The 26404-nt window shown below is 35.8% G+C and overlaps 1 non-coding gene across 1 annotated transcript; it reads right to left on the bottom strand.

Annotated features, from left to right (window-relative positions):
* Positions 1-23466: 23466 nt before the first annotated feature.
* Positions 23467-23573, bottom strand: LOC132625324 (small nucleolar RNA R71). Its single transcript, XR_009576761.1, has one exon. It is a non-coding gene; the product is annotated as a small nucleolar RNA R71 (small nucleolar RNA).
* Positions 23574-26404: the final 2831 nt, after the last annotated feature.

Raw genomic sequence — 26404 nt, 5'->3', positions numbered from 1 at the left:
GCAATTAGGAGCATTAAGAACACCCGAATATGGCTACAAGTGGTGTCGCCTATCCCTAGGTCGATTTCCATTAGATGAGGGTTAACGCCCCAAATTCTTGTTAATTAATCTTTCTCAATCCCGAGTTTTCCTCTTCCAAGTTTAAATCGAAATAAATGGGCAAGTCTTAGGGTTAACTACTCCCTTAAGAATCATTCAAAATGAGATTAATTAAAGAAACAATAACCCACTTCATTAGGAATAAAATCATTCAACACATAAGCAAAACAAGAGATTCAATCCAAACTTAAACAACGTATACTTCCATAAACAAGGTTCAACTATTGAAATGAAATACTACACACATAAATATTCAATAAATAGCAAGAGATGAAGAAATGGGTAAAGAATTTCTCATTGGTGCCTCCAAATCTTCTCTTCCAAGGTGTTGGTGATGAACCCTAGCCTCCAAGAACTTGTGTGTTATGCCAAAGATGATATGTTTTTGCCCCCTAGTCTTCCTTTTATGTTTCCCAATTTTTCCAAGTCCAAAAAATGACAAAATATGCCCCAGATTTTCGTTTTTGCAGTTCTGCCCGTTTTTTGCGAATCTGTCCCGTTTTTGCAAAACTGTCCAGTTTTGCAAATCTGTCCAATTTGACCTCTTTTTGACTTTATTTTCAATTGGTTTCTTCCGATCACTTATAAATCATATAAAACCTGTAAAATAGATGTAAATGATATTAAATGCACTATTTTCTCAAGCAAACATAGCAAAAATATAAGATGAAAGAAGAGATAAGTTGGTAAAATACCAACTTATCACCACCCACTACCCCTCGTCACCACCCAACCCCACCCCAAAAAACCACTCACCACCACCCTCATCCCACAACCACTCACCCCCACCCCTCTCCTACAACCACCCACCTCACACCACCTACTTATTTTTATAGTTCCTATTTTATCTTTTACTTGAACTTTATTGATATATATATATAAACTAATTTCTAATTAAGAGTTAAGGGTATTTTAGTAAACTTATAAGTTATTAGATAATATCATACGATCAAACCAAACAATACAAATGTTATCAAACCACAACAAACGATACAGTCTATCCAAACATTATATTCATTAATACAATACAACACCATACCATACTGTACATTAATGAACCACGGGAAACAACCATCCAAAGAGAGTGTTAGTTGAGTAGCATGAACCGTCTTTCAAGTAATCTTTTCAAACTATGCTTCATAATCAAGTTAGAAAAAGACTAAGCACCTGTTAATAAAATCACGGGTAATTTAGTATAACATTTTCTGACCGGATAATAAATGATAAATCAAGATTTATTTTAACACGGAATAAAAGGAAGGATGGGTTAAAAGAGTTGGATTAATTGACTTGAGTGAACGAAACTACAAATTATACACGATAGAATACGATACCAAAAGAGTAAAGAAAAAGAAGAGTTGAAGATGACATAAAAGTTGATTGAGAACCCACCCTACCACCCCCAACCCCAACTCCCAACCCGCAATCTCTTAACTAGAACATCTATATAAAAAGAATTGGATTTCATCGTGTCAGACTCTCAGTTTGAGCTAAGTATAATTGTTTAAACCTTTATTTTTTTTTCACCCGGTGTCTGGTACCAGCATCGAAGTCTAACTATATGCAGATTTGCACTGGGTAAGGCTTCGGAGGCCTATCAAGGATTTGTTTTCATATTCAAGACTCAAACTCGAGACCTCAGGTTAAGGAAAGAGCAGCTCCATCCGCTTTACCACATCCTTCACTGTTTAAACCTTCATTCATCTTCTATACAATTGAAAAACCGATGTCTTTTATTGTTTTTTCTTCCCGTACACATTGAAAATTCAACCGAAGAATTTGGATTTGAAAGCAAATGTAATCAGAATTAAAAGGTTTTATAGAATCTATCATTATTTTTATAATTATTTACATGTGTATTAAAATGTTAAATATTATATTTAACTGTCAATCTCTTGTTCTATACATATATAAAGATTTTTAGTTTTGATTGTCATCAATGAATCATTTCTAATTATAATCTAAATACGTGTAAAGTATAGAGATAATTTTAAGGATTTATATGAAATTAACGTCTATTCTTAACCATCACTCTGTAAAAATTGAAAATAATTTCAAGCGTTCCATTGGAGAAAATATAAGCATACAAAGTCATTTTCCCTTTTAGTAAAAATTATGATGGTTAGAAATGAATAATTTTTGAAAAAAAAATATTCATAAGAAAAACACCTGATACACAATTGTATAACAATTGTTTGAGCTATGATTACAATATAAATTAATACGGGTAAATAAGTTTTATTCTAAATCTTTTTATGTTATTTCTTTCTTTTATTATTCGACGACGTTAATTTATATGGTTGATTACAATTTTTTGGCACCACTGGACATGATGATTTGATCAACGTCAAATAGTAGTAATTTTAATTGCAAGATTAAGAAGAAGGTAGATTGGTTTTACGGAATTGGAAGTAATTAGCAAAGGGGAAAAGGAATTACTAAGAATGATTGCACATTTTAAAATAAAATATGATATTCAGTACTTTTTCACACATTTTGTTTTCAAGTCTGATTTCTTACCAACCAATCCTTTAGCAATTTGAGTTAGTAGAATAGAGAGATCAAAAGCTCTAAATAAATACCATCGACATATGAATGTGCCTCAACTGCAGACAAATTGGGATCCGCAATATAAACCTTCAATATGATAAATGCGACTAACTGAAATAAATTCCATTTACTGGTGGACCTAAATAAGGCATCCACAATGTGGACCCCAATATCATAAACAGCGTGTTTAGGTCCACCGAAAATAAAATTTGATTCAATTTATTCAAGAAGAGTTCATGCAAAGATTGATCAACGAGTGCAATCCTTTACAACATCAATGTTTTGACAGAATTCATTCAAAGATTGATAAATGAGTGTAGTCTTCTCACCATAGCCCTATAATATTTGTCTATTAAAAAAAAAATCTCAACTATCCCACACAACTCTTTGACTCTAACACATCAATTGAGTGCAAAAGAAAATAATAATTTCACTCTTACGTCATTCAAGTACTTACTAGCCCCTTTCTTCTATCTCTCAATTTAATGACCTGATTTCCCAGAGAGTTCAAACTATCAAGAGCCCATATTTGATTTGTTTGGTGTAGCCCCTCATCATAATCGTGAGGTTGCTGCACAAGCAAAACAATGGACTCCTAAAGAGAAATAATTCTTTGAAAATGCTTTTTCTAGGTTCAATAATCTAGGTTCTCAAACTTTTTTCGAATATGTTGCTTCAAAGCTCCCCCATAAGTCAATGGAGGATATCAAAAATCAATACAAACTCTTCTAAAACGTTGAAATAGAGAATCTCGTCCCCAAAAATAAAGTTGTTATTGATGATGATCATGACCAGCATCATTACCAAGTGCAACAGGAAGATGAATCAAACATGGAGGCCGCTCTAAATGACGTGCCGCCTCAAGTCGAAGCCGACACGCATACAAGGAAAGAATTAAAGATACTTTTTTCCCTCTTCAGTCCATGAAATGCCCCGTCGGCGAAGTGGACGGTTGTTTTCAACTTGAAGCAGCACGTCATACAAAACGACCTCCATAGCGAGTCATCATCCTGTGGCACTTGGTAATGATGTTGAGCATGATCATCATCAACAACAACTTATTTTTAGGGAAGAGATTTTCCATTTCAACATCTTTGACGTGGGTTATGTATTGGTTTTTGATATCCTCCATTGACTTATGGGGAGCTTTGAAGCAACATAATCGAAAAGAGTTTGAGAACCTAGATATTGAACCTAGAAAAAGCATTTTCAAGAAATTGTTTCTCTTCGGGAGTCCACTGGTATGCTTGTGCAACAACCTCGCGACTATCGTGAGGTGTGGTACCAAACAAATCAAATGTTGGCTTTTGAGAGTTTGATCTCTCTTAGAATTCAGGCCATTCCATTGAGAGAAAGAAGAAATGGGCTATTGAGTACTTGAATAGCTTAAGAGTGGAGTTATTCTTCTCTCTGTGCACTCAATTGATGTGTTAGAGTCAAAGAGTTGTGTACTTTTATAGTTGAGAAATTTGGTTTAAAAGACAAATATTAAATGCTCATCGTGAGAAGATTACACTCATTTATCAATCTTTGAATGAATTCTTTAAAAATAGTTATGTCGTAAAGGATTACACTCATTGATCAATCTTTGCATGGATAATTCCTTAGTTAATTGAATTAAATGTTATTTTCGGTGATTCTAAATAAAGTTTTTACGATATTCAGGGTCCACATTGCGGATACTCTGTTTGAGTCCACCAGCAAATGAAATTTGTTTCAAAATTTTGATTATAAGGAAAATGACTTTATTTACTTATGTCTTTCTCCAATAGTCCACTTGAAGTTGTTTTCAAATTGTAGAGAATGATGGTACTGAGGAAAACAAATTTCGAAAAATCAAAAGCGAGTAATAAAATAACTTAAATTTAAAATACCCTATTCAAGAAGCTACAATGGAATCAATCTCATAAAATCAAATTTACTATGTAGATGTGTGATAAAACATAAAAATAAAGTTTGTATAACAATTTATGTGTAAGTTAGTCACAACTAAAGAGTTATAAAAAAATTAAATTTACTGGTATTCCTCTTCAGTCAATGAATTCCCCTATCGGTGATGGGGGCGGTTGTTATCGACTTGAGGCGGCACGTCATTTAGAGCGGTCTCCATATCTGAGTCATCATCCTGTGGCACTTGGTAATGATGTTGATCATGATCATCATCAACAATAACTTTATTTTTTTGGTACATAATCCTTCTTAGGTTGCACGACCTACTTCCTATCCTATGGGTATTCAATTTTCGCTTATAGGATGGAACACATTACTGTACTTGTTCTATGGTAGGGTTTTTACAGAATAAAATTGTAGGTAGATAAGAAACACAAGGTATTTACGTGAAAATTACCCGGCTCAAAGGTGATAAAAACCACGAGCTACAGACCTGCAGGATTTCCCCAACAACTTCACTATAACAAGAGCAAACTGCAAGTTACAAATTACAACATTTATAATCTAACTCTTACCTCAGTCTTGCTACCCAAACACTGACCAGCAAATTATCTCCAAGTAGTAAATTTCCTACTTGGAGTTGTAGTGTTTGCATCAACTTATATGCTTCTGTGAAAGCGAATAAAAATACAACTCAATAGAACAAACTTAATACAAGGTATCTAGACTTGTGAATGGAGAACATTATTGTAACACCCAGTTATGTTCATGATTCAGGGACATAGAAATCAAGACAGAAGTTTTGAAATAGGAAAATAGGCTCAGAACAGTAATTATACGCCCTACGTCAAAAGTAGGGGTTGTACTTTGATGTACGGGCCGTACATTAAGGGCGTACATCAAAGGAAGAACATCAGAGACCACTGGAATTCCCATTCCAAGTACGGCCACATAAGTACGGGACATACATGGAAGGACGGGTCGTACACCAAGTAAGAGACGTACTTCGCAAGCCGTACCTCGCAGACCAAAACCTTAGCTTCTGGAAATTGGCACCAAAGTACGACCACCATGTATGGGACGTAATTTTATGTACCAGCCGTACATAGACCTTTTCAACAGGAATTATAAATACCCCAGATTATTTTAAAAATTCATTTTTACAACTCTCCAAGCCTTAGAACAAACTGCCCTCCTCCTCCATCACCAAGAACACTAAGGTAAGCAATCTCAACCTATTCTAAGTGAATTCTAACATATATTAATGAATGTTAAAAAAGAATTCATTGTTCCTAACCTAAGGTTTTCAAGAAAATTCATCTAAAGGGTTCAAGACGCTTTTGGGATTCTTCTCAATTCCAGACCAATAGTTGCGAATTTTGGAGCATATACAGGTGGTGAGGCTAAATATCTACGTTAGGAAATATTCATGATTCTTCCTATGCCTCGTTCTTCATGCTTATCAGAAATTGATTCAGAATACAGTTTAGCCCTAGTTTCATGAATAATTGTAGAACTTCTATCTTCTAGGGATATAGTTTCATAATTCGTTCGTGGCTATCAATTCGAATATCATGAACTCAGTACATAATCATTATATACTTGTGTATTGACATCACATGAGTCTCAGTCAGTGTATAATCAGTTGTCTTAAGTTCTATAATCAGAAATAGTTATCATGCTATCAATTATCTCTCAGTCTCAGAATTATGAATTGCTTAATGTTGAACACATGTATCTGTATTTTGGGCCCTAGGCCACAGTTTATACATACATATTTGTTGTTCCTGAGGACACAGATTTGTGCATATTTATTGGGCCGTAGGCCACAGATTATACTGTCAGTCACACAGGTGATTATTCATTCAGAACGGGAAGTATTCATATCTTTTCTTCTCATATTTAGTTTAGTTATCAAATATCAGTTTCAGTTTAATGTACTTACAGTTCTTTCTTTCAGTTGCTTTATATACCAGTACAATTCAAATGTGTTGATGTCCCTTTTTATTGTTTTGATCGTTGATGATTCTGCTAGCTAGGACTTGATCGTATCAGCTGCTTGGTGAGCCCCACTTCCTTCGGGGTGTTATATCATGTCTTTAGTCTTAACATTATGTTAGTCAGTTGGGTACACCGGGGCCTTATCCCGATAGACAGTTAACCCTTTCAATATTCATTAGAGGCTTTATAGACTACAGTTCAGTCAGTAAGATGTTAACAGGCATTTGTGTTAGCCTTGTTGGCTACTTATTCAGACTCATCCAGTATTTTCGGATTTATAACATATTGCAGTCAGACTTTCTAGCAGATCAGCGTGTATTAGTATTATTTCCGTATTTTAGTATGTTTTGATATCACATGTTGATTCAGCCAACCAATCGGTTCACTCGGTCACATGGAGTTAGGCGCTAAGTGTTGTGTTATGCCCAGGCCATGGTTCAGGGCGTTGCAATTATACAGTAAAATAGTTCCTTCAATCATTCTTCTTGCACTAGGGATGCAATCGTAGATTCTTGAATGTGCAGGATATATCTCTTGATAGCACAATATTCTGAATTCTCTCTTTGTGGGCGGCGCACAAACTTCTTCTTGGAAAAACCTGAGTATTTATAATATTGAAGCTCAGCACGTCGGTGAACACAAAATTTTTACTAGTCGGTCAATGACACGCAAGTAGGGTTAGTGTAGTATTTGGATTCTTGCCTTGTTGAGTCCGCTTTTAATATATGTAGAAGTATTAATAATCCCTACAAATATGGTAAGAAATCTTTCATACTTGACCGCCGAGTTCTTTCAATAATTATGCAAATCCTAGTTGCTATAGGACTTGCCCTGGAACATGTTCACGAACCTGTTTCACCTACCTGGTTCGTCTGTGTCACACCCTAATTCCATTAGGGTGTGATGGGCACCCGGCCCCACATCCGGAGCCGAGCGAACCCACAGATTCTTACTACACACATAATTTCCTCGGACTCTGAAAATCAAATGAAGGTAAAATACATATTAAATTTTCGAAATCTTTCTTTTATCGTTCTCAAAATTAATCAAAATCTGTAATTCTATAAAATTTATTACATAACACAGAATGACATATCGGCTGATAGAGCCGCTTACAGACTTACAACCAATACCCACGACGCTGTCTGCAAAGTCTCTACATTAACCAGACATAACGGCACAGATACTCTGACTCGGCAGCACTCCAGGAACAAGTGGAGCCTACCGACTTCGCTGGAACATCTTCTGTAATGACTTCTACTCATCTGGGTGTACCTGCGCGGCATGAAACGCAGCTCCCGAAGAAAGGGGGTCAGTACGGAATATGTACTGAGTATGTAAGGCATAGAATACAAAAAACAGGACCATAACCGAACAAACATTACAAAATAAGTACGTTATCCAGAGTACCTGAGATACTTATTTTCCAGACACAAATCATGTATACCGATGTCATCTGTCAAAAGGTGTACAGAAAGTACAGAATGCCAAATTGATTACTTTCCCAAACACAGATGATATCATATGTTAGAAGGAATACAGAACGTGCAGACTGCCAAAACGCTTACTTTCCAAACACAGATCATGCATGTCAGAATCATGTATCACATATGCATATAACGTGCCCCGGCCCTCCCGTGAGGGACGCGGTAAATCATATATATCATGTAAACATATAACGTGCCCCGACCCTTGGGGAGGGACTCGGTGAACAGAATCATATATCTCAACATTGTATATCACATAAACATAACGTGTCCCGACCCTTCAATAAGGGACTTGGTAGAGGGGATCCGGTTCGGATCTGGCGCCATCGTCATATAACGTGTCCCGGCCCTCTACTGGTGGGTCTCGGTGAACAATGCAGTGGAATACGCATGAGAACATAACATGCCCTGGCCCGGGACTCAGTGAACAGACATACAGAGACTTGCACGAGCAGAGTAGTGCGAAACCATATGCACACAAACCAAGACTCAATAGATACGTACACTTACTGTCATCAGAAGGTTCAGAAATAAGTTTCGGATCCATCCGACTTAGCATGAGAAAGTTACGAGCGTTTGAAGTACAGAACGCTCTACAAGTATTTCAGAAGCCATTTTTGAGAAATCGAAGCAGAGGTCATATCAAGTAGCTTTTGAATATCATATAGATCAAATCAAATACCACTTTTGGAATCGTATGTACGTATCATAACATATCAAATAGAACTCCAGAAAACAAATCTCTTCCGGATATCATATGGATCAAATCAAATATAGCCCTTAGGATCATATGTACATCTCAACATATATTAAAGACTCAATGGAATAGTTAAACGTACTATCATTTGGAAATCAAAATTTTAATCATACCAATTGTCTTTCGAATGCCATTCAGAAACGTATCAAACAAAACTTTGAACATTTACGCATACAGAACTCTTTAGGGTCAAGACTCAGAATTCAAGAGTGGAATTTCCCCAAAGTGCATATCATATCATACCTTATGTGGCTCTAGAACATGCCAAAAAAAGAAAGGGTAAGCCTTACATACCTGTGCCACGCCTTACTAGCTACGCTTATTTGTCCAAATTCGCTAATCTACATTCAAGAAAATTGACAGAATCATCAAACACATTGCCATATACTTACTTTAACCTTCCAAATGAATTCACTTATATTCTGCCGAAATTTCGGCAGCACCTCCCCTGTAAATATACCATCCCCGAGAATATAACTCGGCCAATTTCAACAACAATCCGAGAATGGAACTCGGCCACATTATCAACAACAATACCAACAATTATATTCAATCCAACCGCATACGATCCAACCAATATGATTGTTCACATATTTAAGAATATTTCAAACAATTCACACAATATTCCAAACAACCCAAACGACCTACTACTTCACCCGAGATCTTCCAAATTCCACGAGAACACTAACAATCTATACTTTAACAATATCATTCATTCTTATAATCATAAGAAACCATATTAATATCACATTAACTTCTTCCATAATCCACCAACAATTACAATTTCATTTCAAGTCATTAAATCTTCATTTAACATCTTAAAATCCACAACAACAACAACTAACATATCAACTAGAATCAATTCACCATAACTTGCCAAACCAACCCCTATTCGGCCACCACAACTACATGCATGTTTTCATGCATTTTTATCCATTTCTATACATTACAACAACAACCAAAATACTAATAACATTAATTCATTCTCTCTCTACACAACAACACACACACGACCAATACTCCAATCACTACAACTTTAACTAGAATCATTGAATTTTCATTCTCAACATAGAATTTATTACAACAACAACCAAAGTACTTAAGAAAATTGATTCATTCTTTTCCATACCATACCACAACCCACACGGCCACAACACACACTACATATCTTCATGAATCTCATTCAATTCCACATACCACAACATACAAAACCATTCATAACATATAAAAGGAGATTGAATTCTTACCTTTTCCACTTATCTTCCTCCTTGGCTAGAATTGTAAATTGCAAGAATAAGTGTTTTTCTTGCTCCAATAAGTACTCCACTTTGCTAGGGACCTTCCAATTAGTAGGAAAATATTTTTTTTGAACAAACCTTTCTCAAGGTTTTCCTCCACCAAGCTTGGCCGAATAGGCCCTTCATATTTTTTTGTCTCTCAAATTTTTCTTGAACTTTCTAAGGGAAGATGAGAAATATGTCTTATTTATCCTTCTTTTTTTCCATCATTTATCCTTATTTATTTTTGAGTCCCTCAAATAAAAGTTATGGACACATGAGACTTCTCCCTTTTTCTTGAAACTTTTTGAGAAATGAAGAGATTTATGGCCCCTTTTCCTTATTTATCACATGATTTTAATTCTTATGGGCTTGGACCATTTTACTTGGGCCATGGCCGGCCACTACCACAATTTGGGCCTCTCTTGTTTCCTTTTTTTTTTTATTTCCAAGCCCAATTATTTGTGGCCAATTTTTGTAATTCATGACACAAATTTCCAAAATTCCAATTTTGCCCTTAGCCTCCCCCAATATTTCCGCACCAATATTTTCATGAACAACTTAGGTGCTAAACAAGATCAAGAACATAGCCTTGCTCTTAACTTCCCGCAATTATCTTGAATTATCCGGATGTACAAAATGCGGGATATAACAGTCTGCCTCTGAATCTCTGCACTGTTTGAGATAGAACACATTCTCAAACCTGTTTCATTATCCCTTTCATGCTCATACTTCTGACTTCTTCTTGAGTCTGCTTTTGGTATGAATGGTGGAACATGTTGACAAACATGTTTCATTGATCATGTGCAGTTCTATGTTTGTCTTCTTCATATGCATTTATTCATTGCTGGAATAAATCATTCCTTCAATATTGACTCACTCTTTGACTTCTGATTTTGTTCCTGCTCTGTGATGGAACATATCTGAAGACCTGGTTCTTCTATTAACCTATCCTTACTGCTCAGTCATTCCTCTACTGTACTCGATGAATCCTTTCTATAGAACATGTTTTCATGCTTGTTCACTTTTACATTCAACTGCACCTTTGATTGAATCATCATTTCCCCTGCTCTACATCTGCCTCTGTGATAGATCATGTATGTGGGTCATTCATTGTCTCTCTGATTTGTATTCCGCTTGCCTTCGTATGGACACACATATATATATCTGCAACCTGTTTGTTCATGTGTCTGGATTAGTCTTTGTTGTTTTATTGCAATGGAACACGTCTTTGGACCTATTCTTACCATTCTGTGATGGCTGCTTCTTCAGACCTTTATATTGTTTGAAACTTCTACTGCACTATATTCCCTCAAATGCTTGCCCACACCTTATATCAACACTCTATATTATCATTGTGCTTTCTTGCTGGGAGTTTTCACCATGCTTTAGGTTGGTTTACTTTTACTTGTTCAGGTCCTTGCTTTGTCAATCATTACCACATGTATCTAGACCTGGTTTATTCACTTTAGGTTCATTTTGTCAATCATCAAAACTAAACGCATAGATGTATGCCAATAATTCTCCATTTCAACGTCTTTGAAAAGGGTTATGTATTGGTTTTTGATATCCTCCATTGACTTATGAGGGAGCTTTGAAGCAACATATTCTAAAAGATTTTGAGAACCTAGATTATTGAAACTTGAAAAAGCATTTTCACAAAATTATTTCTCTTCAGGAGTCAACTGGTTTGCTTGTGCAACAAACTCGCGATTATCGTGAGGTGCTGCACCGAACAAATTAAATGTGGGATCTTGAGAGCTTGAAGTCTCTAATAATTCAGGCCATTCCATTTAGAGAAACAAGAAATGGCTTAGTAAGTACTTGAATGGTTTAAGAGTGAAGTTATTCTTCTCTTTGTGCACTTAATTGATGCGTTAGAGTCAAAGAGTTGGTTCCTTTTATAGTTAAGAAATTTGGTTTAAAGACAAATATTAAATGTTCATGGTGAGAATATTACACTCATTTATCAATCTTTGAATGAATTCTTTCAAAATATTGATGCCGTAAATGATTACACTCATTGATCAATCTTTGCATGGTTTCTTCGTGAATTATTTGAATCAAATGTTATTTTCAGTGATCCTAAAAAAGCTTTTATGATATTAAGGGTCCACTTTACGGATGCTCTATTAGGGCCCACCAGTAAGTGAAATTTGTTTCAAAATTCTGATTAAAAAGGAAAATGACTTTATTTACTTATGTTTTTCTCCAATAGTCTGCTTGATTATTTTTTTTCAAATTAAGAGAATGATAATAGTGAGGAAAAAAAAATCCAAAAGATCAAAAGCGAGTAATAAAACAACTTCAATGAAATTAAAACTCCCTATTCAAGAAGCTACAACAGAATCAATCTCAAAAAGTCAAATCTACTATGCAGATGTGTGATAAAACATAAAAGTCAAGTTTATAAATAAAGTTTGTAAAATAATTTATGTGTAATTTAGTCACAAATAAAGATAAGAAATTAAAATTTACTTTCCTCTTTAGTCCATGAAATCCCTCGTCGGCGATGTCGACGATTGTTTTCGACTTGAGGCAGCACGCCATTTAGAGCAGTCTCCATATCTGAGTCATCTTTCTGTGGCACTTGGTAATGATGCTGATCATGATCATCATCAACAACAACTTTATTTTTTTGGGACGAGATTCTCCATTTCAATGTCTTTGAAGAGGGCTATATAATGGATTTTGATGTCCTCCATTGACTTATGGGGAAGATTTGAAGCTACATATTCGAAAAAGAGCTTGAGAACCTAGAAAAAGCATTTTAAAAAAATCGTTTCTCTTCAAGAATCCACTGGTCTACTTGTGCAACAATCTCGCGATTATCATGAGTTACTGCACCGAACAAATCAAATGTGGGCTCTTGAGAGTTTGAGCTCTCTAGGAATTCAGGCCATTCCATTGAGAGAAAGAAGAAAGGGGCTAGTAAGTACTAGAATGGCTTAAGAGCGGAGTTACTCTTCTCTTTGTGCACTCAATTGATGTGTTAGAGTCAAAGAGTTGTGTCCTTTTATAGTTGAGAAATTTAGTTTAAAAGACAAATATTAAATTCCCATGGTGAGAAGATTACACTCATTTATCAATCTTTGAATGACTTTTTTCAAATATTGATGTTGTAAAAGGTTATACTCATTGATCAGTCTTTGCATGGATTCTTCCTAAATTAATTGAATCAAATGTTATTTTCGGTGATCCTAAACAAAGTTTTTATGCTACTGAGGGTCCACATTCCAGATGCTCTATTTGGGTCCACCAGTAAATGAAATTTGTTTCAAAATTTTGATTAAAATGGAAAATGACTTTATTTACTTATGTTTTACATCAGTTAACCGCTTGAAGTTGTTTTCAAACTGTAGAGAATGATACTGGTGAGGAAAATAAATTCTAAAAAATAAAAAAACAAGCAATAAAATAACTTAAATGAATTCAAAACTCTCTATGCAAGAAGCCACAACGGTATCTATCTTATAAAATCAAATCTACTATGCAGATGTGTGATCAAACATAAAAATAATTTTTTTAAAACAACTTATGTGTAAGTTAGTCATAACTAAAGAGTTATAAGAAATTGGAATTTACTGGTGTTCCCTTCAGTCCATGGAATCCTCCATCAATGATGTGGACAGCTGTTTTCAACTTGCGCGGCACATCATTTAGAGCGGCCTCCATATCTGAGTCATCTTCATGTGGCATTTGGTAATGATGCTGATCATAATCATCATCAACAACAACTTTATTTTTTAGGACGAGATTTTCCATTTGAACGTCTTTGAAAAGGGCTATGTATTGGTTTTTTATATCCTCTATTGACTTAACGGGGGAGATTTGAAGCAACATATTCGAAAAGAGTTTGAGAACCTAGATTATTGAACCTAGAAAAAGCATTTCAAAAAATAGTTTCTCTTCAGGAGTCCACTGGTCTGTTTGTGCAATAACCTCGCGATTATCGTGAGGTGCTGCACTGAACAAATCGAATGTGGGCTCTTGAGAGTTTTAACTCTCTAGGAGTTCAGGTCATTCCATTAAGAGAATGAAAAAAGGGGCTAGTAAGTACTTGAACGGCTTAAGAGTGGAGTTATTCTTCTCTTTGTGCACTCAATTGATGTGTTAGAGTCAAAGAGTTGTGTCCTTTTATAGTTGAGAAATTTGGTTTAAAAGACAAATATTAAATGCCCATGGTGAGAACATTACACTCATTTATCAATCTTTGAATGAGTTCTTTCAAACTATTGATGATGTAAAAAATTGCACTAATTTATCAATCTTTGCATGGATTCTTCCTGAATGAATTGAATCAAAATTTATCTTTGGCAAACCTAAACACTATGTTTATGAATTGAGAGTCCATATTACGGATGCTCCGTTGGCTCCACCAGTAAATGAAGTTTGTTTCAAAATTTTGATTAAAAAGGAAATGAATTTATTTACTTATCTTTTTCTCCAATAGTTCGCTTGAAGTTGTTTTTCCAAATATTAGAGAATGATAGTAGTAAGGAAAACAAATTCCATTAAAATCAAAAGCGAGTAATAAAACTGTAACACCACGTGCCTTTAGGCTAAGTTTGACCCGTAAGATGGAGATATAATGGAACCAAGAGGGAAAATGTGGGAAGTTATTTGTAACCTATAAAAGGTATATAAGAGTCCTTGGGCAAAGTCAGAAGCTACTCTATGGAATATATTTTCAAGAAAGTTTGCACTAGGTCTCACTTAAAGTGAGTATTCAGAAAAACCTATGAGGAATTTGTGCAAGCTTGAAACATAAAAATTGTAAATATTTGAAATACCTTTCCGTCCATATATGGTGGAGCCCAAATAGACATCTGAATAAAAAGTTATGTACGTTTTACTAAATAATGTTCTGCCGACTTACGACAGAATTTACAGACCACAAATCTGGCCGTAAATTCTGCCAAAAAATTAGACAAACTGTTATTGATTTAAGGTTGATTTAAGGTAGACTTTACTAACCATAAATCTAATTTATGGGCCTTAAAATGGGCCTAAAGTGGGCGTATAACAGGTCCGACAACAAATTTAAAACTTCGTGTTTTGACTTTTTCACTTCATTCTTCACATCCCCAAGCCCTAGAACGACAATTCTCTCTTCTCTCTATCCTCATACATCAAGGTAAGTCCCCATCACATATTCGTGAAGTCCTATGTTACCAACCTGGAAGTTTCAAGAAAACCCTTCTCAAAGGTTCAAGTGAAGGTTTTTGGGTTTCTCCTCCAAAGATTGAATTTTTCTTCGATTTTCGGAGCGATTAAGGTATGTAAGGCTGACTCTCTACATGTGAGAATGTTAATGATTCTCCCCACGTCACGTTCTTTTACGACTATTATGAATTGCCTCAGAAATAGAGCTAAGCCTTAGTTTCATGGGAAGTTTTTTAACTTCTATTCTCTAAACGATATAGTTTCGTAATTCATTCATGATTGCCATTCTGAATATCATGAACTCAGTACGTAATCAGTATAGACTCATGTTTTCTATCCATGAGTCTCAGTCATGAAAACTCAGTATGCTTATGAACAGTTAATGCTTTAAACTCCATAATTAGCTCATGAATACATGTCTCAGCATAGTGATGTTCTGTATTCCAGTGTTATGCACTACAGTATGATTCTCAATTCCTTATTATAAATTGTTGAATATTGAACACCCATATTTGGGCCTGAGGCCACAGTTTATGTATACGTATACTTGGGCCCGAGGCCACAGATTTGTGCACTTGTATTGGGATTGAGGACACATATTATTAATTTAGTTAAATAGGTGATTCCGTATTCAGAACAGGATGTACTTATGACTTTAGTGCTCTTGTTCAATTCAACTATCTATAAGTTCAGTTTCAAATTTAGTATGTTATTTGTTTATAGATTTGGGTTGCCCTTTCCCGAGCACCCCACAACTATTTATTCTTTAATTTTACATACCGATGCAATTAAAATGTATCGACGTTCCTTATGCCCGAGGCCTACATCACGCGATGCAGGTAATGATTTACAGCGACAATATTTTGAAAGAATTCATTCAAAGACTAATAAATGAGTGTAATCTTCTCACCATGAGCATTTAGCATTTGTCTTTTAAAATAAATTTCTCAAACTCTAAAAGGACAAAACTCTTTGACTCTAACACATCAATTGAGTGCACAAAAAGAAGAAGAATTCCACTCTTAAGCCATTCAAGTACTTACTAGCCCCCTTTTTTTTTTTTTTTTCAATAGAATGTCTTGAATTCCTAGAGAGTTCAAACTCTCAAGAGCTCACATATGATTTGATTGGTGCAGCACCTCACAATAATCGCGAGGTTGTTGCACAAGCAAACTAGTGGACTCCTGAAGAGAAACAATTTCTTGAAAATGCTTTTTCTAGGTTCAATAATCTAGGTTCTCAATTTTTTTTCGAATATGTTGCTTCAAAGCTCTCCCATAAATCAATGGAGGATATCAAAAACCAATACATAACCCTCTTCAAAGACGTTGAAATGGATAATCTCGTCCCCAAAAATAAAGTTGTTGATGATGATTATGATCAACATAATTACCAAGTGCCACAAGAAGATGACTCAGACATGGAGGCCGCTCAGAATGACGTGCCGCCTTAAGTTGAAAACGACCGCAGGGTCGACTGAAGCCTAAAGCCACCACAACAGTGGCTTTAGGCCCTAAATATATTAAGGCCCCAAAACAATTTGTATTATATATATGATTTTAAAAAATTATATATTTATAATTAGTGATAAATAATTTTCTGGATCATTTTACTGTCAATATATATATATATATATATATATATTCAAAGTTTATGCTACTTCTTAGAAATATGATTGATCTAATTACAGTTAGAAGTTGTAGTCAATTAAATTTATAATTACTTCATAATTTGTAATATGGTTTAATTCACTTCAAGTTAAATCAATCTAGTTTATAATTTTGACTTTGTAAGATCTCTATAACACTTTGAGTGCCTTTTTAGATATTTTTCAAGCTCAAGCTAAGTAGATTATTAAATAATTAGAATAGAAAAGACATTATTAAGACCTTAAATATTTTTTAAGGCATAATAGTCACTAACGGTTTTAATCTATTTTTATAGTTAAAGTAATACGAAAATATTTATATGTAGAAGATGATACTCTTATTGGCCTGAAGTCTTAACTTATTGGCCTGAAGTCTTACTTCTATTTTTAAATGTTTCCATTGCTTATAAAATAATTTTGAGAAGTTTTTTGTAACAATCGCTTGAACATAAAAAATTTTTTGATGAAATGATCGTAACACAGAATATAAGACTCGTGATTCAATTAATGTCTCGTGAAAAATTACACGAATGGACTATATCGTCATTGAAAAAAAATACACTTTACAAAAGCTATAAAAATAAATAACAAATAAAATATATTAAAATTTTACTAAATAAATATAAGGCCTCCTTTTAAATTTCGGCTTTAGGCAACCGACTCTCTTGAGCTGCCCCTGAACAACCGCCCACATCGCTGACGGGGGATTTCATGGACTGAAGAGGACCACCAGTAACTTTTGATTTCTTATAACTCCTTAATTGTGACTAACTTACACATAAATTGTTTACAAACTTTATTTTTATGTTTTATCACACATCTGCATAGTAGATTTGATTTTATGAGATTGATTCCATTGTGGCTTCTTGTATAAGGCGTTTAAATTCATTTAATTTGTTTCATTACTCGCGTTTAATTTTTTGGAATTTGTTTTCCTCACTAGTATCATTCTCTACAATTTGAAAACAACTTCAAGCGGTCTATTGGAGAAAAATATAAGTAAATAAGTTTAGATTCTTTTTAATCAAAATTTTGAAACAAATTTCATTTAACGGTAGGCCCAAAAGGAGCATCCGCAATGTGGACCCAAATTTTTGAATCTAACACATAAATTGAGAGCAAAAGGAGAAGAATAACTCCACTAACTCCACTCTTAAGCCATTCAAATACTTACTAGCCCCTTTCTTCTTTCTCTCAATTAGGGGTGGGCATGGTATGGTAGATACCGATTATCATACTGAAATCTAAATTTTTTATACCACGTTTTCGGTATTATGTCATTTGGTATGCACTTTTAAAAAGTTTGGTATTCGGTACGGTATTCCGTATTGATAAAGAAAATATCGAAATACTAAATACCATACCGAAGTATATAATTACATATACAATTCATATATCTTAGTATTATAATACTAAAAAATATATATACTAGTGTTATTATAAAACTAATTGTTTAAACGTTGGAACTTTGACTTCTCTATCTTGATTTAAATGTCTTTTTTGTGTAATTGATTTACGAAGGCGATTGCTTATACTTTCTTTTGAATATTTTTACATGTGTAAGCTGTTTAGTACATAATAATAATTGAGATGTTTCTTAAGTAGCGGAAGTCATATTCTCCACGATATGAGTATATATAAGTCGAAGTCAGACAAAATATGATACCAATTTACCGTACCGTAAAATACCAAACCATACCGAATTAATTTGGTACGGTAATGGTATAGTATTTTTAGAAATCGAAAACTAAAATTACCATACCGAAATTTTAAATACCGTACCATGTCCACCCTTACTTTCAAATGATGGCCTGAATTCCTAGAGGGATCAAACTCTCGACAGACCACATTTGATTTGTTCGGTGTAACACCTCACGATAATCATGAGGTTGTTGCACAAGCAGACCAGTGGACTTCTGAGGAGGAATAATTTCTTGAAAAATGCTTTTTCTAGGTTCCATAATCTAGGTTCTCAAAAACTTTTTGATTATGTTGCTTCAAAGCTCCCCGTAAGTCAATGGAGGATATAAAAAACTAATGAATAACCCACTTCAAAGACGATGAAATGGAGAATCTCTTCCCAAAAAATAAAGTTATTGTTGATGATGATCATGATCAACATCATTACCAAGGAAGATGACCGATCAATAAGTATAACCCTTTACAACATCAATATTTATAAAGAATTCATTCAAAGATTGATAAATGAGTGTAATCTTCTCACCACGGGCATTTAAATTTTGTCTTTTAAACTAAAATTCCCAACTATAAAAGGACACAACTCTTTGACTCTAACACGTCAATTGAGTGCACAAAGAGAAGAATAACTCCGCTCTTAAGCCATTCAAGTACTTACTATCCCCTTTCTTCTTTCTCTCAATGGAATGACCTTAATTCCAGAGAGTTCAAACTCTCAAGATCCCAAATTTGATTTGTTCGGTGCACCACCTCGCGATAATCGTGAGGTTGTTGCACAAGCAAACCAGTGGACTTTTGAAGAGAAACAATTTTTTTAAAATATTTTTTCTAGGTTCAATAGTTTAGGTTTACAAACTCTTTTCGAATATGTAGCTCCAAATCTCCCCCATAAGCCAATGGAGGATATCAAAAATCAATACATAATCCTCTTCAAAGACGTTGAAATGGAGAATCTCGTCCCAAAAAATAAAATTGTTTTTGATGATGATCATGATCAATATTATTACCAAGTGCCACAAGAAGATGACTCAGATACGGAGGCCGCTCTGAATGACGTGTCGCCTCAAGTTGAAAACAACCGTCCACATCGCCGACAGGGGATTTCATGGACTAAAGAAGAACACTAGTAAATTTCGATTTATAATAACTCTTTAGTTGTTACTAACTTACATATAAATTGTTTTATTAACTTTATTTTTATGTTTTATCACACATCTGCATTAGGGCTGGGCACGGTACGGTATATACCGATTACCATACCGAAATCAAAAAATTTTATATTGCGGTCTCGGTATTATGGTATTTGGTATGCATTTTTGAAAAGTTTGGCATTTGGTATGGTATTTGGTATTGATAAAGAAAATGCCGAAATACCGAATATCATACCAAAGTATTCTATGTATATATATAATTAGTATTAGTACAAACTAATTGTTTAGATGTTGGAATTACTTGTAGTTTCTTTTAAATATTTTCACATGTGTAAGATGTTAGTATGATATAATTGATTGAAATGCCCTTTTTGTGTACCGAAGTATATATATCTTAGTTGAAATGCCCTTTTTGTGTGATTGATTAACGAAGGGTATTGCTTGTACGTTCTTTTGAATATTTTTACACGTTTCTTGAATAGCCGAAATCTTAATTCTTTATTATATGTATATATGTAAGTCGTAGTCGAACAAACTATGGTCACCGAATTACCGTACCGCAAAATACCGAAACCGAACTTAAAAATACCGAATTAATTTGGTATGGTAATGTTATAGTATTCTTAAATACTGAAAATCGAAATTACCGTACGATGCCTACCCCTAATCTACATGATAGATTTGATTTTATGAGATTCATTCCGTTTTGGCTTCTTGCATAGGGAGTTTTAAATTCATTTAATTTATTTCATTACTCACATTTAATTTTTTGGAATTTGTTTTCCACATTACTATCATTCTCTACAATTTGAAAACAACCTCCAACGGACTATCGGATAAAAACATAAGTAAATAAAGTTATTTTCCCTTGTAATCAAAATTTTGAAACAAACTTCATTTACTAGTGGAGCCAACGGGCATCCGCAATGTGGATTCTCAATATCATAAACACAGTGTTTAGGTTAGCCAAAGTTAATTTTGATTCAATTAACTCAAGAAGAATCCATGCAAAGATTGATCAATGAGTGTAATCCTTTATAGCATCGATATTTTGAATGAAGTTATTCAAAGATTTATAAATGAGTGTAATTTTCTCACCATGAGCATTTAATATTTGTCTTTTAAACAAAATTTCTCAATTATGAAAGAACACGAATCTTTGACTCTTAACACATCAATTGAGTGCACAAAGAGAAGAATAACTCCACTCTTAAGTCATTCAAGTACTTACTAGCCCCTTTCTTCTTTCTCTTAATGGAATGACCTGAACTCCTATAGAGTTAAAACTCTCAAGAGCCCACATTCGATTTGTTTGGTGCAGCACCTCACGATAATCGCGAGGTTATTGCACAAACAGACCAGAGGACTCCTGAAGAGAAACGATTTTTTGAAATGCTTTTTCTAGGTTCAATAATCTAGGTTCTCAAACTCTTTTTGAATATGTTGCTTCAAAGCTCTCCCATAAGTCAATGGAGGATATCAAAAACCAATACATAACCCTCTTCAAAGACGTTGAAATGGAGAATCTCGTCCTAAAAAATAAAGTTGTCGTTGATGATGATCATGATCAGCATCATTACCAAATGTCACACGAAGATGACTCAAATATGGAGGCCGCTCTGAATGACGTGCCGCCTTGATGTGCCGTGAATTTTAGCACATTTTATGCCTTTGTAACTAGACATGTTGCTTGATTTTAAGTGTTTTTACATTGTTTCTTATGTTATTTTTGTGTTTTATACGGTTGATTAACTAAGGATCGGAAATGAGAAGTAATGCTGAAAAAACGGACAAATTGGAGCTAAGCGACGCTCCGTAACTCATGTTACGGACCGTAACTCATGTTACGGACCGTAACAGGGTCCGTAACTCATGTAACGGTCCGTACCTTTGTACCGTAACAGGGCCTGAATTTCCAGAAAGTTTTCATTGAAACCATCAGTGTTACGGTGGAGTGTTACGGACCGTAACATGAGTTACGGTCCGTAACATGAGCTAAATTTCCAGAGAGTTTCAATAAAACCTTCAGTGTTACGGTTTAGTGTTACGGTCCGTAACTCATGTTACGGTCCGTAACCCTTCACCGTAACATCATCCAAAATTCCAGAGAGTTGCCAAGTAATTGTCACCACTTACGCTTCAGAAGGACGGACCGTAACACAGGGTACGGTCCGTCGCATGGTGGCCGTAACGTCAAAGTGGTCAAATGACGAAATGAAGGACGGACCGTAACATGAGTTACGGTCCGTAACAATGCGGCGTAAGGGCATTTTTGTCCAGAAACTTGGCGCGATTTTTGGCTCTATAAATACATAATGTAGGGTTTTAATTCATCATTCAGATTTTATTTTAGAGGCATAAACCCTAGGTTTTTAATCTTGAAGTGGTTGGAGCATTTAAGGCAACAACTTCACTCTCATTCCATCTTGTATTAGTATTGTAAGTGTATTATGTTAATCTTTAAGCTTTTTCTGTCAAGAAACATTATGAGTAGCTAATTTCAATTCTAATGTTGTGAATCCCGTGATGGGTATTATGTGAATGGGTTTCTATTATTGATATATGCATAATGGTTGTTGTTATTTATTCTATCTTTGAGTTGTAACGTTGGGTAATGATTGCAAGCATTAGCCGAAGCCATTATATTGACTTTTCTTGGGAAAGAAAGTAAATATTGGTAAGATTGAATAACAATGACTCGAGGTGTTAACCCTCGTTTAATAGACTAACTTAGGAATAAGAATAAGTCTAAATTGGCATCATTGGTCGCTCTTCGATTGTAACTCTTTTATATTCGGAAGAATCATAAAGAGGAAATACTGCTTAACTGTTGGGAAACATTAAGAAGTCTTTAAGAGACCAAGTGCATATTCATAGAACAACCATTAGAAGTATATCACTTTGAAACCTGAAGCATAATATCTAATCAAATTGGGGAACACAACCTTAGTCTCTCTCTCTCACATTAATTACATTTTAAGTCAAAGTATTAAATTACATTATTCAACAATCAATTCAAACTATCCGGAATAGGATTAAAGCATTTAAAGACCGGTATCGCATACGATTAGTACTCTTTTCTCTCCATATTCCCTGTGGGATTCGACCCCAACCTTGTTGGGTTACTATATTTGACAACGTCCGCTTTACGCTATTAATAGGTGTAATTTGAGCGTACCAAATTTTGGCGCCGCTGCCGGGGAATACGGTTCAGAAATTACTAATTGTTGTGTACTATTCTTTAAAACTTTTTCTATTCCATCACACCTCGTTTGCTGTTTTAGTGAACCAGGTGAACATGGCTGGAAGACCCCATCGCAATCAAGGGAACCAAGGGGGGATCCAAGTGAACCATCCTGCACCAGAAGAAGAGGAGGATGAGAATGTATTTGCAGAATTCATCGACGAAGCTGATTATGCTTCTGCTGTAGTTCCCCCGAGAACAGGAAATGCTAATTTCAAAATTGATAGTTCTATCTATCAGCTATTGAAACTTGAAGGCTATTTCCGAAATTCTTCGGAGGACTGTCCACTTCGACACCTAAAGAATTTCGTGCATGTATGTTCCCAACAATCTCAAGGTGCTGTTCCTGCTGATGCACTGCGACTGCGGGTTTTCAAATATTCCTTAGCTGGCCAAGCTAGGGAATGGTATGAAAAGCTCCCGAGCAATACTATTCATACCTGGAATGAGCTGGCCAATATCTTTCTAAAAAAATGGTTCCCACCCAGCAAAAAGGCTGAGCTTCGGGATAAGATTTTTGGGTTTAAACAACTTCCAGGGGAACAACTATATGTTGCATGGGAGAGGTTCAAATATTATCTAGCTCAATCTCCGACTCATGGATTTCCATATGCAATTCTCACAGAGAAGTTCTACAAGGGGATAGATACAATGAATCAAATAGCTGTCAACACTGCAGCTGGGGGATGCTTCATGGACAAATCCTTTGTCAACATCACCCGGTTGCTCGACAAGCTTACTACCCATAATCAAGCCTGACATTCGAGTGATAGCGAAATCTTATCATATGGTAGTCCCTCTGTGGCCGCGGTGGCCAAAGAAAATTATGAGCGAGATCATGCGTTCGCTCAATTGCAAACCACCGTGGATTTATTATCCAAAAGGCTTATGGAGAAAGAGGCCAAATGTGTAAATGCTGTCGATGAGATGCCACCTCATGCTCCCGGAATGTATCAAGTTTCTGACGAAACTTATCTTGAGGGGCAGCCACAATATGAGGATGCGAATTATGTCAATAACTCGCAAGGGGGTTATCAACGGCAAAACTACCAAGGTCCCGGTAATCACCCATGGCAAAGGCCTCAACAAAATTACCAAGGAAATAATTATGGAAGAACTGATCAGGGTAATCCCAATCAAGGGAATTACAATAACTATAATTATGGCAACAAGAGCTTTAACCCCTACATTCCACCTAGGGGGCAAGCATCCAATTCCGAGCCATGGAGAAATAATTCAGCTACTAACTCTGCTGGCAACACGTCTAATGATTCTGCAGAACTGAAGAGTATGATGCAGAAAATGCTGATGAATCAAGACAGAACAGAGAGCACAATCAAGGGAATGTCCCAGGTCCAACTATCGCATTCAGCTTCCATTCAGAAGCTTGAAGCGCAATTCAGAGACCTTTCCCGAGAAGTGCATACTCCTCAACGGGGACAATTACCGAGTGATACAGTTCCTAATCCAAAAGGTAGTGGAGTGAACTCTGTGGAGAATGTACTTGCCATTAGCACCAGAAGTGGAAAAATACTTCAGGGTGACAATAAAAAGCCAATTGATCAGGAACCAATTGTTGAAAAAGAAGCGCAGCCTAATATATTGGATGATATTGTCGAGGAAGAAGCAGGGGAGGAAGTCCCCATTGTAGTAGAAGAAGAGCTGAATCTTAATAAACCAAAGGAACCGGTGGAAAACCAGGAAAAGGGGAAGTCAAAACTTTCCGGTGCTCTTCGCCCTTTGAGCCAATTGTTCAAATCTTCACCACCTTTTCCTCAAAGGCTGGTGAGAAAAACAGATAGAAGTGCTTGCGATTTTATGATCAACTCAAGCAGTTAACGATGAATTTTCCGTTCATGGATGCTGTCCAAGAAATGCCTGGCTTTGCTAAGTATTTGAAGGACCTTTTAACAAAGAAGAAAAAACCATTGAAACATGACACTGTGGGCATCACTCACCGCGTTAGTGCCATTCTTTCCAAGACCACAGTGCAAAAGAGGTAAGATCCTGGAGCATTCACAATTCCATGCACCATAGGGCAGCAAAATTTTGCTAGGGCTTTATGTGATAACGGGGCTAGCATAAATCTTATGCCCCTGGAAATTTTTATGAGATCAGGGTTAGCGATGCCGAGGCCAACTACCATGAGATTGCAGATGGCTGACAGATCGATAAAAAGGCCAGTGGGGGTAGTTGATGATGTGCTGGTTCAAATCGGGAAATTCCTACTGCCGGCAGATTTCGTGATTCTTGATTGTGCTATTGATCAAGAAATTCCTATTATTCTGGGAAGACCTTTCCTTGCCACAGGGAGAGCTCTTATGGATTCCGAGAAGCACGAAATACAGTTCCGGGTGAACGATGAGGAGGTGACTTTCCACGCAAGCAGAGGTATGAAATTACCTAGTCCTTATCAAAGTATTTCAGTCATCAATTCTGTTGATGAGGTGGATGATGCTGTGGAATTCAAAATGGAGGAAGAATGTTTGAGTGAAGCACTATCGGCCATCTTGGTAAATTTTGATGCTGAACAAATGGAGGGATATACTGAGACAATAAATGCACTCATCGGTGTGGGGTCTTACTCTTATGAGCCCAAGAAACTATCTCTTGATCTAGAGAAACGAACAACTCCTCCAGCAAAACCATCAATTATTGAGCCACCGAAGTTGGATCTCAAGCAACTTCCAGCTCATCTTAAATATGTATTTCTTGAAACGAATGCCACCCTCCCAGTTATTGTGTCATCACTTCTGAATGAGGGCCAAATCCAAAGACTCATCGAAGTATTGAGAAATCATTTAAGAGCTTTGGGATGGACTATTGCAGACATCCGGGGGATTCCTTCCGGAATTTGTGAGCACCGAATACAGTTGGAGGAGGAAAGTTCACCAAATGTTGAACATCAGCGAAGATTAAACCCACCGATGCAAGAGGTGGTGAAGAAGGAAATTATTAAGTGGCTAGATGCTGGGGTGGTTTACCCTATTGCCAACAGTCAATGGGTAAGCCCAGTCCAGTGTGTGCCAAAGAAAGGAGGCATCACTGTTGTCTCGAACTCTAGAAATGAGTTGATTCCAACAAGGACTGTCACTGGTTGGAGAGTGTGTATGGACTACCGAAAGTTGAATACCGCCTCCTGCAAGAATCACTTCCCTATGCCTTTTATTGATCAAATGCTTGATCGGCTAGCTGGAAGATCTTATTACTGTTTCTTGGATGGGTACTCAGGGTACAACCAGATAAATATCGCATTGGAAGACCAAGAAAAGACTACTTTCACGTGTCCCTATGGGACATTCGCTTTCAGCCGAATGCCATTTGGTCTTTGCAATGCCCCAGCTACATTCCAACGATGCATAATGTCCATATTCTCTGATATGGTTGAAAACTTTCTTAAAGTCTTCATGGATGATTTCTCTGTGGTGGGAGATTC

This window comes from Lycium barbarum, chromosome 12, assembly GCF_019175385.1.
Source record: "Lycium barbarum isolate Lr01 chromosome 12, ASM1917538v2, whole genome shotgun sequence".
NCBI classification, from domain to species: Eukaryota; Viridiplantae; Streptophyta; class Magnoliopsida; order Solanales; family Solanaceae; genus Lycium; species Lycium barbarum.
This window is presented reverse-complemented; position numbering and strand designations above follow the sequence as displayed.